At 40.4% G+C, this 17,026-nt stretch overlaps 1 long non-coding RNA gene across 1 annotated transcript; it reads right to left on the bottom strand.

Annotated features, from left to right (window-relative positions):
• Nucleotides 1-341: 341 nt before the first annotated feature.
• Nucleotides 342-17,026, bottom strand: LOC117098102. The gene is made up of 3 exons (XR_004443179.1): nucleotides 17,015-17,026; nucleotides 8,564-8,570; nucleotides 342-629 (listed from the first exon to the last, which is right to left on the bottom strand). It is a non-coding gene; the product is annotated as an uncharacterized LOC117098102 (long non-coding RNA).

The raw sequence follows: 17,026 nt of genomic DNA on the forward strand, positions 1-17,026 counted from the left end.
AAATAGGAGACGATTTCAAAGAAAAACCTACAAACCCTACAACCAAAAGAATACTTAATAAAGATAAAGCATATGCCATTATTCCTACATGGACTATAACAATGACTAATGGTATGAAAAACCATCATTGTACTTCAACTATAAGAACACTAATGACCAAAATACACAAAACACACCCACTAATAAAAATTATTTACCATTCATTCATTGATTTCCCCATGCTATCCAACATTTCCATGTGATGAAACTTGGGCTCACTTCTTAGTGCCTGCCAAATTCTCCAGATTATCATAGGATTATTTCTCGCCATACGTTATACATCAGATACCTCAGCTGCTTTCTCTTCAGTCGCCCACATCAGCTGAGATGTAAATTATGGCTGAATAATCCACTATTTTCATGCTAACGGTGCCTCAATATTCTTCATCTGCCTCTTCCTACACATTGACTGAGGCTTATGCTACCAGTCATTTATATTTCTAGAACACTGAAATACTGGTATTATTCTCCTACTCACAACCATAGCAACAGCATTTATAAGCTACATACTTCCATGAGGCCAAATATCATTCTGAGGTGCTACAGTAATTACAAACCTATTATCAGCCATTCCATATATTGGAACTGACCTTGTATGATGAATCTGAGGTGGATTCTCAGTTGACAAAGCCACCGTTACACGATTTTTCACCTTCCATTGCATCTTACCTTTCATCATCACAGCTCTAGTAACTGTTTACCATTTATTCTTATATGAAACAGGATCTGACAACCCTTCAGGAGTCTCATCAGACCCGGAGAGAATCACCTTCCACCCCTACTGCACGATCAAAGATATTCTAGGTTTAATTTTTCTCCTCCTCCTCCTAACAACTCTAACACTATTGTCACTTGACCTTCTAAGGAATCCAGATAATTACACTTTGGCCAGCCCCCTAAATATCCCACCCCACATCCAGCCAGAGTGATATTTTTTGTTTGCAGATGCAATTCTACAATCCATGCCTAACAAACTAGGTGGTGTACTAGCCTTTATATCCTGCTTTCTCATTCTAGCGATTATCCCATACTTCACACGTCTAAACAACAAAGCATAATATTTCTTCCATTAAGTCAATGCCTATTCTGAATCTTAGTAGCTGACCTGCTCACACTCACATGAATCGGAGGACAGCCAGTCCACTACTCTTTCATTATTATTGGACAAACAGCATCCATTATGTATTTCTCCACTATCCTCACCCTTATGCCACTCACTGCCCTAATTGAAAAATAAGCTACTTAAATTAAACTACCCTTGTAGTATAATTCAATACTCTGGTCTTGTAAACCAGAAATGGAGAATTCCCTCCCCAGGACAACTCAGGGAAAAAGCATTCCCACTTCACTGTCAATACCCAAAGCTGAAATTCTAATTAAACTATTCCATGTACTTTTCTCAGCACACATTTAAACTACCATGTCAGTATTAATAAACTAACACTAATACATTAGTGCTTCTGTGTACTTCGTGCATTACTGTTAGTCCCCAAGAATAATATATTGTACTATATATGCTTAATCGCACATAGTGCATTCATATATTAAAGTATATAAAAAAGTTAGCCCACGTACATATAAGGATGTATCAAAATTTCTTAACTGTAGAACATATACTATTATTAACTGGTCAGTGAAATCTAGCCAACACGCATATTCAACCATATGAAGAACCCTTAACATTACATAGGAATATTACCCCAGGATATAGTTCGCAATATCCTGGGGGGAAGATGGGGGTGATATTACTCTTCATATCGGGGGAGGTGTTCACCCACCCACGATATGGTTCATAATATCCAGAGGGACAGGTGGGGTGATATTACTCCCCATATCGCAGGAGGGTGATCATCCCCCCACAGTATGGTTTGTAATATCCAGGGAGGGTGGAGGGGTGATATTACTTCCCATATTGCGGGGGATGTGATATGTTTCATAATATCCAGGGGTGGGGAGAGGAGGGTGATATTACTCCCCATATTGCAAGGAATGTGATACGGTTCATAATATCCAGCGTGGGAGAGGGGGGTGCTATTACTCCCCATATCACGAGGAGGTGTGATATGGTTCATAATATCCAAGGGGGGACAGGGAGGTGATATTACTCCCCATATTACAAGAAGTGCTCACCCTCCTGTGATATGGTTCATAATATCCGGGGGGAAGATGGAGGTGGTATAACTCCCCATATTGTGGGGGTTGTGATAAAATTCGTAATATCCAAGGGCAGAGAGGCAGGTGATATTACTCCCCATATCGTGAGGGGTGTGATATAGTTTGTAATATCCAGGGAGGAGAGGGCGGTGATATTACTCCCCACATTGTGGGGGGTGTTCTCACCCTTCCGCGATGTGGTTGGTATATCCAGGATGGTGGGGGGGATATTATTCCCCACATCACAGAAAGTGTTCACCCCTCTGCGATGTGGTTGGTAATATCCAGTGGGGGAGAGGGCGGTGACATTACTCCCCGTATCGCGGGGGGTGTTGATGGCACTGCGATGTGCTTCATAATATACAGGAGGGGAGAAGAGAGTGATATTACTCCATATATTGCGGGGAGTGTGATATGGTTCGTAATATCCAGGGGAAGAGAGGGTGATATTACTCCCCATATCGATGGGGGTGTACATCCCCCTGTGATATGGTTTGTAATATCCTAAGAGGGATAGGTTGATATTACTTTCCCTATGGCGGGGTGTGTACAGTTCCCCGTGATATGGTTTGTAATATCCAGGAGGAAAGAGTGTGATATTGCTCCTTATATCGCACGGGGTGTACACCCCCCTGTGATATGGTATGTAACATTCAGGGAGGGGGAGGGTGATACTACTGTCCATATCGCGGAGGGTGTACATCCACCTGTGATATGGTTCGTAACATCCAGGCGGGGAGAGGGTGATATTACTCCCCATATAGCGGGGGTGTACACCTTCTTCTGATGTTCTTAATATCGACGATAATATTACTCCCCATACCGAGGAGGATGTACAACGTCTTGCGATATGGTTTTTAATATCCAGAGGGGGAGCGGATGATATTTCTCACCATAGTGCAGAGTGTACACTTTCATGCGATGTGGTTCATAATATCCAGAGGCGGAAAGGATGATGTTGCTACTCATATCATAGGTGGTGTACCCCCCTCACAATATTGTCCATAATATTGAGGGAGGAAGAGGATGATGTTACTCCCAATACTGCAGAATGTATACACCCCTTTGTGAATTATTTCATAATATCCAGAGGCGAAGAGGATATTACTCCCCAAACCACAGGGGGTGTACACTCTCCTGTGTTATTTTTCATAATATCAAGGGAGAAGATATTACTCCCAATATTGCAGGGAATGTACACCTCCCCGTGATATTGTTCATAAAATCCAGGAAGGGAGAAGATGATATTATTCCCCATATCACAGTAGGTGAACACCCCCCTGTGATATGTTCGTAATATCCAGGGGGTGAGTGGATGATATTACTGTGCATATCGCAGAGGATGTACACCCCTAGCGATATTATCCATAGCATCTAGATGAAGAAAGGATAACGTTACTCCCTATATCGCAGGGAAATATTATTCTGATATCATAGTGGATGTACACACCATGTGTACACCCAGAAACATTATTCATAATATTCTGGGGAGATATTACTCTCCTAATAACACACTGGGTGTACACTATGTGCGTACACCTTGGGATTTTATTCATAATATTCTGAGGAAATATTACTCTTCTAAAATCACAGTGGGTGTACACCCTGTGATAATATTTGTAATATCATAGGGAGGTATTACTCCTAATTTCTCAGTGGGTGTACACCTTGTGATATTATTCATAATATTCTCAGAATATATTACTTTTAATATCACTGTGCATGTACACCCTGTGATATTATTCGTAATATCCTCAGGAGATATTACGTTTATATCACAGTGGGTGTACACCATGTGGGTACGCTCTTCAATATTATTCCTAATATCCTCTGGAGATATTACTCTACATATCAATGTACCGTGTGTACACTCTGTGATATTATTTGTAATATCCTCGGGAGATATTTCTTTTAGTATCACAGTGGGTGTACACCATGTATGTACAGTCTGTGATATAATTCATAATTTCCTCCAAAGATGTTACTCCAAATATCACAGTGGTTGTACACCATCTGTGTACATCCTGTGATATTATGCATAATATCCTCAGGAGATATTACTCCTACTATCACAGTGGGTGTACGCTCTGTGACACTACTTGTCGTATTCTAGGGAAATATTACTCCTAATATGACGGTGAGTTATGCCTGTGATACTATTCGTAATATCCTTGGGAGATATTGCTCCTAATATCACAGTGGGTGTACACCCTGTGGTATTAATCGTAATATCCAAGGAAAATATTACTCCTAATATCACAGCGGGTGTACACCCTGGGATATTATTCGTAATATCCTAGGGAGGTCTCTCGTTTAATATCACAGTGGGTGTACACACTGTGATATTATTCATAGTATCTTAGGGAGATATTACTTCCAATATCACAGTGGGTGTACACCTTGTGATATTATTTGTAGTATCTTAGGGAGATATTACTCCTAATATCACAGTGCATGTACACCAAGTGATATTATTCGTAGTATGTTAGGGAGATATTACTCCTGATATTACAGTGGGTGTACACCCTGTGATAGTATTCATAGTACCTTAGGAAGATATTATTCCTAATATCACAGTGGGTAGACAGCCTGTGATATTTTTCGTAGTATTTTAGAAAGATATTACTCATATTATCACAGTGGGTGTACAGCCTGTGATATTATTCATAGTATCTTAGGGAGGTATTACTTGTAATATCACAGTGGGTGTGCAGCCTGGGATATTATTTGTAGTATCTAAGAAAGCTATGACTCCCTATATCGCAATGGCTGTACACCCTGTGTTATTATTTGTAATATCCTAGGGAGATATTACTCTTAATATCACAGTGGGTGTACACCCTGTGATATTATTTGTAATGTTATTATGAACATTAGGATAATATTAGTAATATCCTAAGGAGATAGTACTCCTGATTTCACAGTGGGTGTACACCCTGTGATGTTATTTGTTGTATCTAAGAAAGATATTACTCCTACTATCACAGTGGGTGTACACCCTTTGACATTACTCATAATGTTTTAGGTGGATATTACTCCTAATATCACAGTGGGTGTATACCACTTCTGCGATATTGTTGCTAATATTCAAAGATGAAGAGGATAATATTACTCCCAGTATCGCAGAGGGTGTACACCCCCCTGTGATATCGTTCCTAATATTTAAAGGGGAGAGGCTGAAATTACTCCCAATATCGCAGAGGGTGTATACTTTCCCTGTAATATTGCTCATAATATTCAGGGAGAAAGAGGATGATGTTACTTACAGTATCGCAGAGAGTGTACACCTTCCCATGATATTGTTCCAAATGTCCGGGAAGGGAGAGGATGTTATTACTCACAGTATTGCAGGGGGTGTACACCCCTTCTGTGATATTGGTCCTGACATCCACGGGGAAAGAGGATGATATTACTGTCAATAGTGGACGGGGTATACGCCCCCCCGATGATATTATTTCTCATATCCAGTGGCAGAGAGTATGACATTACTCTCAATATTGCAGGGGGTGTACACACGCCATTGTAATATTGTTTCTAATATCTAGGCGGAGAGAGAAGATGTTATTTTTTTTTTTTTTTTTTTTGAGACGGAGTCTCGCTCTGTCGCCCAGGCTGGAGTGCAGTGGCCGGATCTCAGCTCACTGCAAGCTCCGCCTCCCGGGTTCACGCCATTCTCCTGCCTCAGCCTCCGAGTAGCTGGGACTACAGGCGCCCGCCACCTCGCCCGCTAGTTTTTTGTATTTTTTAGTAGAGACGGGGTTTCACAGTGTTAGCCAGGATGGTCTCGATCTCCTGACCTCGTGATCCGCCCGCCTCGGCCTCCCAAAGTGCTGGGATTACAGGCTTGAGCCACCGCGCCCGGCCTAGAAGATGTTATTACTCCCAATATCGCAGATAGCGCACACTGCCCCTGTGATACTGTTTATAATATTTAGGGGGTGAGAGGGTGATATTACTTCCAATTTTGCAGGGGGATGTTCACATCTTCTGTGATATTATTCCTAATATCCACGGGAGGAAAGGATGATATTACTCCCAATATCGCATGGAATGCAGACCTCCCCGGTGATATTGTTTCTAATATCTAGGGAAGCAGAGGATGATATGACTCCCAATATCACAGTGGGCGTATGCCCCTGCTGTGATGCTGTTTTTAATATCCAAGGGAGAGAGGATAATATTACTCCCAATACCACAAGGAATGTATACCCCCTCTGATGTTGTTCCTAATATCCAGGAAGAGAGGTTGATATCACTCCCATTGTCACAGCACGTGTACACCCCCCCTTTGATATTGTTTATAATATCGGGGGGGAGAGGATGATATTACCTCTAATATCGCAGGAGTGTACACTCCCTCTGTGATATTGTAATATCATAATATCCAGTTGAAAAGAGGATGATATTACTCCCAATATTGCAGGGTGTGTACAGCCCCCTGTGATATGTTTTTTTTTTTTTTTTTTGAGATGGAGTCTTGCTCTGTCACCCAGGGTGGAGTGCAGTGGTGTGATCTCGGCTCACTGCAAGCTCCGCCTCCCAGGTTCACGCCATTCTCCTGCCTCAGCCTTCCGAGTAGCTGGGACTACAGGCGCCCGCCACCACACTCGGCTAATTTTTTGTGTTTTTTTTTTTTTTTTTTTTTTTTTAAGTAGAGACGGAATTTCACTGTGTTAGCCAGGATGGTCTCGATCTCCTGACCTCGTGATCCGCCTGCCTCAACCTCCCAAAGTGCTGGGATTACAGGCGTGAGCCACTGTGCCTGGCCGATATTATTCTTAATATCCAGAGGGGGAGACGATGATATGACTCCCAACATCGCAGCTGGTGTACATCTTTCCTGAGACATTGTTCCTAATATCTTGGGGGAGGGGAGAGGATAATATTACTTTCAATATCGCAGGGGATGTACACCCCCACCCCGTAATATAGTTTCTAATATCCAGGGAGGAAAGGGATGATATTACTCCCAATATCGTAGAGGGTGTACACGCACCCCTTTGATATTGTTCCTAATATCCAGGGAAAAAGAGGATGAAGTTACTCCCAATATCGCAGAGGGTGTACACCCCTGTGTGATATTGTCACTAATATCCACTAGAGGGTAGGATGATGTCTCCCAATACTGCAAGGGGTGTACACACCCCTGTGATATTGTTTATAATATCCAAGGATATGAGAGGATGATATTACTCCCCCAATCGCTGGAGGTGTCCACCTTCCTTGTGATACTGTTCCTAATGTACAAGGTGGGGAGAGGATGATATTATTCTTAATACCGCAGGATGTGTACACCTCTCGTGATATTGTTTATAAAATCCAGGGATGGAGAGAATAATATTATGCCCAGTATCGCTGGGGTTGTACACCCCCCTGTGATATTGTTCGTGATAATAAACCATTATTATTGTGATATTCAGTGGGTGAGAGGATGATACTACTTTGAATATCGCAGAAAGTGTACACCCCTCTTTAATATTATTTTTAATATCAAGGGAAATGAAGGTGATATTACTTCCAATATAGAAGGAGTTGTACAACCGCCTGTGGTATTGTACGTAATATCCAGGGGGAGAGAGAATGATGTGACTCCCGCTGTCCTAGGGGGTGTACTCCCCCCTGTGATATTGTTCATAATATTCAGGGGAGAGAAATGATATTTTTCAAAACATCACATGGGGTGTACACCCCCCAGTGACATGGTTCGTAATATCCAGAAGGGGAGAAAATGATATTATTCTCAATATCAATACCCCCGTAATATGTTTCTAATATCCAGGGGGGAAGAGGATGTTGTTACTTTCAATATCAAAGGGGGGTGTACAACCCCCCACTGTGATGTTGTTTCTCATATCCAGGGGGTGAGTGGATGATATCAGTCTCAATATTGCAGGGAGAATGTACACCCCTTCTGTGATACTGTTCCTAATATCCAGGGGGGGAAGGATGATATTACTCCCAATGTCACAGGGGGCGTACACACTCCTGTAATATTATTCGCAATATCCCGGGGAAAGAGGAAGATATCACCAATATTGCAGGAAGTGTGCAGCGATATCACTTCTGTGATACTGTCCTAATCCAAAGGTGGAGAGAATAACATTACACCCAATGTCGCAGGGCGTGTATACCTTCGCTGTAATATTGTTTGTAATATCCAGGGAAGAAGAAGAATATCATTACTCCCATTGCAGCAGGAGGTATACACCTCCCCTGTGATATAGTTCTCAATATCCAGGGAGGGAGAGTATGGTTTTACTTCCCATATCGCAGGAAGTGTACAGCTCCCCGTGATATTCTTCCTATAGCCAGAAGGGGAGAGGATGATATTACTCACAATATCGCAGGAAGTGTACACCTCTTTTGTGACATTGTTCCTAATTTCCAGGGGAGAGGAAGGTGATATCACTGTCAATATTTCAGGAAGTGTATACACCCCTGTGATGTGGTTGCTAATATCCAAAGAAGAAAAGGACGACGTTACTCCCAAAATCGCAGGGGGTGTACACACCCCTGTGATATTTTTCGTAATATCCAAGGTGGAGAGGAAGATATTACAACCAATATCGCAGGAAGTGTACAGCACTTCCGTGATATTGTTCCTGATTTCCAGGGGAGGAGACGGTGTTACGACTGTCAAAATTGCGGGAAGTGTATACCTATCTGATGTGGTTCCTAATATCCAAGACTGGAACAAAAGATATTATTTCCATTATCTCAGAGGGTCTAAACCCCCTCCTGGTGATATTGTTCGTAATATCCAGTGAAGGAAAAATGATATTAAACCCAATATCGCAAGAGGTATATACTCCCCTGTGATATTGCTACTAATATCCAGGAAAGAAGAGGGTAGTATTACTCCCAATATCTCAGCTGGTGTACACCCCCCTGTGTTATTCTTCCTAATACCTGGAAAGAAGAGAATGATACCTCTCTTTATATCGCAGGCGTTGCAGACTCCTCCGTCATATGGGTCGTAATACACACCGAAGAGATGATATTTCTTCCAATGTCGAAAGCACGGCGAACTAGAGGGGCGAACAGCCATGACTCCTAACAGCCAGGAGGGAGTGGGGTGCTGTTAGTCCCTATTTCGCGGGGGTCGTTCACCCCTCTGCGATGTGGTTCGTAATATCCAAGAAGAAATTGTATAATATTACTCTTTATGTCGCGCGGGTTGTACACCCTCCTTGTGATACGATTTGTAATATTCGGTTTTGATTTGGTGATGTTACTCCTTATATCGCTGGCGGTGTTCACCGCCCTGTGATATAATTTGTAATTTCCGGGTATAGGGTGATACTACTTTTTATATCACAGTGGGTGTTCCATCCTCTGTGATGTGGTTCTTAATATCCAAGAGGTAAATGTTTAATATTACTCCTTTTATCATGCGGTGTGTACACATTTTCTGTGACATTGTTCGTAATATCCGGTGGGGAATTGGTGATAGGACTCCCCGTATCATTCTCCCGTGCTATGGTTCGTCACATCCAGAAAGGGAGATGGTGATATTTACTACCCACATCGCGGGGGGTGTATACTTGTTTATGATGTTGCTCGTAATATCCAGGACGAGAGACCATAATATTGCTGTCCATATCGCTGGGGGTATAAAACGTCCTGTGATATGGTTTTTTAATATTCAGAGGGGTCGTGGATGATATTTCTCACCGTACTGCATGGTGTATACCTTCATATGATATTATTCATAATATCCAGGGTAGAGAGGATGACGTTGCTACCCATATTACAGGCGGTGTAACCTCCTTGCAATATTGTCAGTAATATTCAGGGGTGGAGAGGATGACGTTACTCCCCACATCGCAGTGGGTGTACAACACCCTGCGATATTATCCTTAATATCCAGAGAATGATGTTACTCACCATATTGTAGGAGGTGTACACCCCCCTGTAATACAGTCTGTAATATCCAGGGTGGAAGAGGAAGATATTACTCCCAATATCACAGAAAGTATACACCCCCTTGTGATATATTTCATAATATCTAGGAGTGAAGAGAATATTAATCCCCATACCACAGGAAGTGTACACCTCCCTGTGCCATTGTTCATAACATCCAGGGAGGGAGAGGATGATATTACACCCAATGTCGCAGAAAGTATGCACCTTATTATGACATATTTCATAATATCCAGGGATGAAGAAGATGATATTACTCCCCCTACCTCAGGGGGCGTACAGCCCCCCGTTTTATTTTTCATAATATCCAGGGAGGGAGAGGGTGATGAGGGTGATATTATTCCCAATATCGCAGGGAATGTACACCCTCCTGTAATATTGCTCCCCATATCGCAGTAGGTGAACACCCCTTGTGATATTGTTCATAATATCCAGGGGGTGAGTGGATGATATTACTCTGCATATCGCAGGGGTTGTACACCCCCCTGAGATATTGTCTAGAGTGTCCCGGTGAAGAAAGGATAATGTTACTTCCCATATCACAGGGGGTGTATATAGTCCCTAATATCCAGCGGGAAAAAGGATGACGTTACACCCCATATCGCAGGGAAATACTATTCTCCTAATATCACAGTGTACACACCATGTGTACACCCAGAAATATCTGTAATATCCTAAGGATATATTACTCTCCTAGTAACCTAGTGGGTGCACACCACATGTGTACACTTTTAAGATTATATTCATAATATCCTGAGGAAGTATTACACTTCTAATATCACAGTGAGTGTATGCCATGTTTGCTCACCCTGTGATATTACTCGTGATATCCTGGGGAAATCTTTCTCTTCGAAAATCACAGTGGGTGTATCCCACGTGTGTGCACCCTGTGATATTATTCATAATATCTGAGGGAGATATTATTCATAATATCTGAGGGAGATATTACTGCTAATATCATAGTAAATATACCCATGTGTGTTCACCCTGTGATATTATTAATAATATCCTAGGGAAATATTACTCCTACTAGCACAGGGTGTGTACACCATGTGTGTACAGCCTGTGATGTTATTTGTAATATCCTAGAGAGGTATTTCTCCTAATAGCACAGTGTGCGCACCCCTTGTGATCATATTTGTAATATCCTAGGGAGATATTACTCCTAATGTCTCATTGAGTGTACATCCTGTGACATTATTCATAATAGCTTTGGAATATATTACTTCTAATATCACAGTGAGTGTATACCTTGTGATATTATTTGTAATATCCTCTGGAGATATCACTTTTATATCACAGTGGGTGTACACCATATTATTCATAATATCCTCCAAAGATATTACACCAGATATCAAAGTAAGTGTGCTCCATGTGTGTACACTCTGAGATATTTGTAATATCCTCGGGAGATTTTTTTTTAATATCACAGTGGGTGTACACCGTATGTGTACACTCTGTGCTATTATTCATAATATTCTTGAGAGATGTTATTCGTAATATTGCAGTGGGTATACACCATGTGTGTACACCGTGGGACTATTTGTAATATCCTTGAAAGATATTGCTCCTAATATCAAAGTGTGTGTTCAACCTGTGTGTACCCCCGGGATTGAATTTGTAATATGATGCAGAGATACTACTTATAGTATCACAGCAGGTGTACAACATGTGTGTACACCCTGGGATAGCATTGGTAATATCCTGGAAAATATTACTGCTAATATCGCGGTGACTTGGGAAGATATTACTCGTAATATCACAGTGCATGTACTCCATGTGTGTACACACTGGTATAGTATTCATAACATCCTGCGAGATATTACCCTTAATATCACAGTGGGTGTACACCATGTGTATATATCCTATTATTGTATTCTTAATATTTTGGGGAGATATTACTCCAAATATCACAGTGGTTGTACATCATTTGTGTACACCCTGTGATAGTATTCATAATATCCTAAGAAGATATTTCTCCTAATATCACGGTGGGTGTACACGATGTGTGGCATAGTATTTGTAATATTTTCTGGAGTTATTACTCTTAATATCACAGTGGGTGTACACCATGTGTGTACACCCTGGCATAGTATTTATAATTTCCTGTTGAGATATTACTCCTGATATCACAGTAGTTGTACACTCTAGGATAGTATTCATAATATCCTAGGGAGCTACTACTGTTAATATCACTTTGGCTGTACACCATGTGTACACACCCTGGGATAGTATTTGTAATATTTTGGGGAAATATTACTTTTAATATCATGGAATATTATTCGTAAACTCCTGGGGAGATATTGCTCCTAATGTCACTGTGGATGTACACCGTGTGTTTAAACCCTGAGATAGTATTCATAACATCCTGCAGAGATATTAGTCCTAATATCACAGTGTGTGCACACCATGTGTGTACACCCTCGGGAAGTGTTTGTAATGTCCTGGAGCGATATTTCTCCTAAAATCACAGTGAGTGTACACCATGTGTGTACACCCTGGGATAATATAGTATTTGTAATATCCTGGGGAGCTATTACTTCTAATGTCACGGTGGGTGTACATCATGTGTGTACACCCTTGGGTAGTGTTTTTAATAAACTGAAGAGATATTACTCCTAATATCACAGTAGTTGTACATCATATGTGTAGAGCCTGGTATAGCATTCGTAATAACATTGGATGGTATTAGTGGTGATATCACAGTAGTTGTGCACTATGTGTGTACATCCTGAGATAGTATTCATAATATTCTGAGGAAATATACTCCTAATATCGCACACATGGTGTACACCCTGCGACAGTATCCATAATATCCTAAGTGGATATTACTCCTAATATCACAGTGGGTGTACACCAGGTGTGTATACCCTGGGATAGTGTTCACAATATTCTGGGGATATATTACTCATAATATCACAGTGGTTTTTGCTATGTGTGTACACCCCCAAGTAGTATTCATAGTATTCTTGGGTGATATTTCTTCTAATATCACAGTGGGTGTACACTATATGTGTACAGCAGGCATAGTATTCTTAATATCCTGGGGAGCTATTACTCCTAATATCACAGTGGTTGTACACCATGTGTGTACACCCTGTTATAGTATCTGTAATATTTTGGGGAGATACTCCTCCTAATATCACAGTGGGTGTACATCATGTGTGTACACCCTGTACACCCTCGTATAGTATTCATAATATCCTGGGAAGATATTACTCCTAATATCATGGTGGGTGTATACCACATGTTGGATAGTACTCGAAATGTCCTCGAGAGAGATTACTCCTAATATCACAGTGGGTGTACACCAAGTGTCTACACCCTGTAATAGTATTCATAATGTCCTTGGGAGATATTACTCAAAATATCACAGTGGCTGCACACCATGTGGATACACCCTGGGAGAGTACTTGTAATATCCTGGGAAAATATTACACTTAATATCACAGTGGGTGTACACCATGTGTGTACACCCTAGGATAGTATTAGTAGTATCCTGGGGAGATATCATCCCTAATATCTCAGTGGGTGTACACATATGGTGTGTACATTATTTGTAATATACTGGGCAGATATTTCTCCTGATAACACAGTTGGTTTACACGATGTGTGTATACCCTGGGACATTTTTCATAATATCCTAGAAAGATGTTACTCCTAATATCACAGTTGTTGTGCACCACGTGTGTACACCCTGGGACATTATTTGTAATATCCTGGGGAGATATTACTCCTAATATCACAGTGGGTGTACCCCGTGTCTGTACACCCTAGGACATTATTGTAATATCCTGGGAAGACATTACTCCTAATATCAAAGTGGGGGTAGGTACACCATGTGTGTACACCCTGGTATATTATTAGTAATATCTGGGGTGATATTACTTCTAATACCACAGTGGGTGTACACCATGTGTCTACATCCTGAGATAGTAATCATAATATCCTGGGGAGATACTACGTACAATATCACAGTTGGTGTACACCATGTGTGTACACACTGGTATAGTATTCGTAGTATCCTGAGGAGACATTATTCCTAATATTACAGTGGATGTACACGATGTGTGTACACCCTGGGATAGTATTTGTAATATCCTGGGGAGACACTACTTTTAATATCATAGTGTGTGTACACACTGGTATAGCATTTGTAATATCTTGGGGAGATATAACTCCTAATATCACAATGCTTTGACACCATGTATGTACACCCTGGAATAGTATTAGCAATATCCTGGCAATATATTACTCCTAATATCACAGTGGGTGTACACCATGTGTGTATACCCTGAGATAGTATTCATAATTTCTGGGGAGGTATTACTTTTAATGTCACAGATGGGGTACACCATGTATGAACATATTGGGATATTATTTGTAGTATCCTGAGGATATATTACTTCTAATATCACAGTGGATGGACACCCTGGGATATTATTTGTAGTATCCTGCAGAGATATTACTCTTAATATCACAGCGGAGTGTACACTATGTGTGTATAACCACTGTGATGTTATTTGTAATATTTTAGGGAGATGTTACTCCTAATACTATAGTGGGTGAACGCCCTGTGATATTATTCATAATATCCTAGAAAGATATTACTGTTCATATCACCGAGAGTGTATACCCTGTGATAATATTCATAATATCCTAGAGATATATTACTTCTAATATCACAGTGGGTGTACACCCTGTTGTATGATTTGTAATATCCAAAGGAGATATTACTCCTAATATCACAGTGGGTGTAAACTCTGTGATATTATTTGTAGTATTTTAGGGCGCTATTACTTTTAATATCACAGTGGGTGTACACCTTGTGATATTATTAATAATATCCCAGGGAGATATTACTGCTAATATCACAGTAGAGGTACACCCTGTGATAATGTTCATAATATTTTAGGGAGATATTACTCCTAATATCAAAGTGGGCATAAAACTTGTGATATCATTTGTAATATCCTAGGGTGATATTACTCTATTCTTAATATGACAGTGGGCATACACCATGTGATATTATTCATAATATATTAGAGAGATTGTACTCCTAATATCACAGTGGGTGTACACCCTGTGATATTATTCATAATTTATTAGGGAGATGTTACTTCTAATATCACAGTGGGTGTACACCCTGTGATACTGGTCATAACATCCTAGGGAGATATTACTGCTAATATCACAGTGGGTGTACACCCTGTGATATTGGTCATAACATCCTAGGGAGATATTACTGCTAATATCACGGTGGGTGTACACCCTGTGATATTGGTCATAACATCCTAGGGAGATATTACTGCTAATATCACAGTGGGTGTACACCCACTGCGATATTATTTGTAATATCCTATTGAGATATTACTTCTAATATCACAGTGTGTGTACGCCATGTGTTTACACCCTCTGATATTATTCATAATATCCTATGGAGATATTACACCTAATATCACAGTGGGCGTATGCTCTGTGATATTATTCATAATATCGTAGGCAGATATTACTTCTTATATCACAGTGGGTGTACATCCAGTGATATTATTAGTAATATTCTAGGGAGATATTACTCCTAATATCACAGTGGTTGTACACTCCGTGATATTATCTGTAATCTCCTTGGAAGATATTACTCCTAATATCTAGGTAGATTTCCACCCTGTGATATAATTCGTAATATCTTAGCGAGATATTACTCCTAATATCACAATGGGTGTACACCCTGTGATATTATTTGTAATATCCTACTGAGAGGTTACTCCTAATATCACAGTGGGTGTACACTCTGTGATATTATTCCTAATATCCTACGAAGATGTTACTGTTAATTTCATATAATATCCTAGGGAGGTATTACTCCTAATATCACAGTGGGTGTACACCCTGTGATATTATTCATAATATCCTACAAAGATATTACTTTTAATATCACAGTGTGTGTACGCCATGTGGGTACAGCCTGTGATATTATTCATAATATCCTAGGTAGATATTACTCCTAATACCACAGTGGGTGTACACTCTATGATTATGATATTATTCATGTTAACCTAGGTAGATATTACTCCTGTTGTCACAGTGGGTGTACACCCTGTGATATTATTTGTAATATCCTAGGAGGATGTTATTTCTGATGTCACAGGTTGTGTACCCCCTTTTGATACCATCAGTAACATTTTAGGGATATGTTACTCCTAATGTCACAGGGGATGTACACCCTGTGATATTATTTGTAATCTCCTAGGGGGATGTTACTCCTAACATCACAGGGTGTATAAAGCCTGTGATGTTATTGGTAATATCTTAAGGGGATGTTAGTTCTAATGTCACAGGGGATGTACAGCCTGTCGTATTATTCCTAATATTCTAAAGGGATGTTATTCCTAGTGTCACAGGGGGTGTCTACCATGTGTGTACACCCTGTGACATTATTCATCTTATCCTAGGAGGACGTTACACCTAATGTCAGAGTGGGTGTACACCATGTGTGTACTTTCCCTGTGATATTATTCCTAATATTCTATGGGGATTTTACTCCTAGGATGTTACTCACAGGATGTACACTCTGTGATATTATTCATCATATTCTAGAGAAATGTGACCCCTAATGTCACAGTGGTTGTACACCATGTGTGTACACCTTGTGATATTATTCGGCATGTCCTAGGGGGATGTTACTTCTAATGTCACAGTGGGTGTACACCACATGTGTACTTCTTGTGATAGTATTCATAATATCCTAGGGTAATATTACTCCTCTGGTCACAGTGGGAGTACACCATGTGATATTATTCATAATATTTTAGGGGGATATTAATCCTAATTTCACAGTCGATGTACATCCTGTGATATTATTTTTAATATCTTAGGGGGATATTACTTCTCATGTCACAGTGAGTATGCA

Source organism: Trachypithecus francoisi, unplaced genomic scaffold, assembly GCF_009764315.1.
Source record: "Trachypithecus francoisi isolate TF-2019V2 unplaced genomic scaffold, Tfra_2.0 Lachesis_group15, whole genome shotgun sequence".
Lineage (NCBI taxonomy): Eukaryota > Metazoa > Chordata > Mammalia > Primates > Cercopithecidae > Trachypithecus > Trachypithecus francoisi.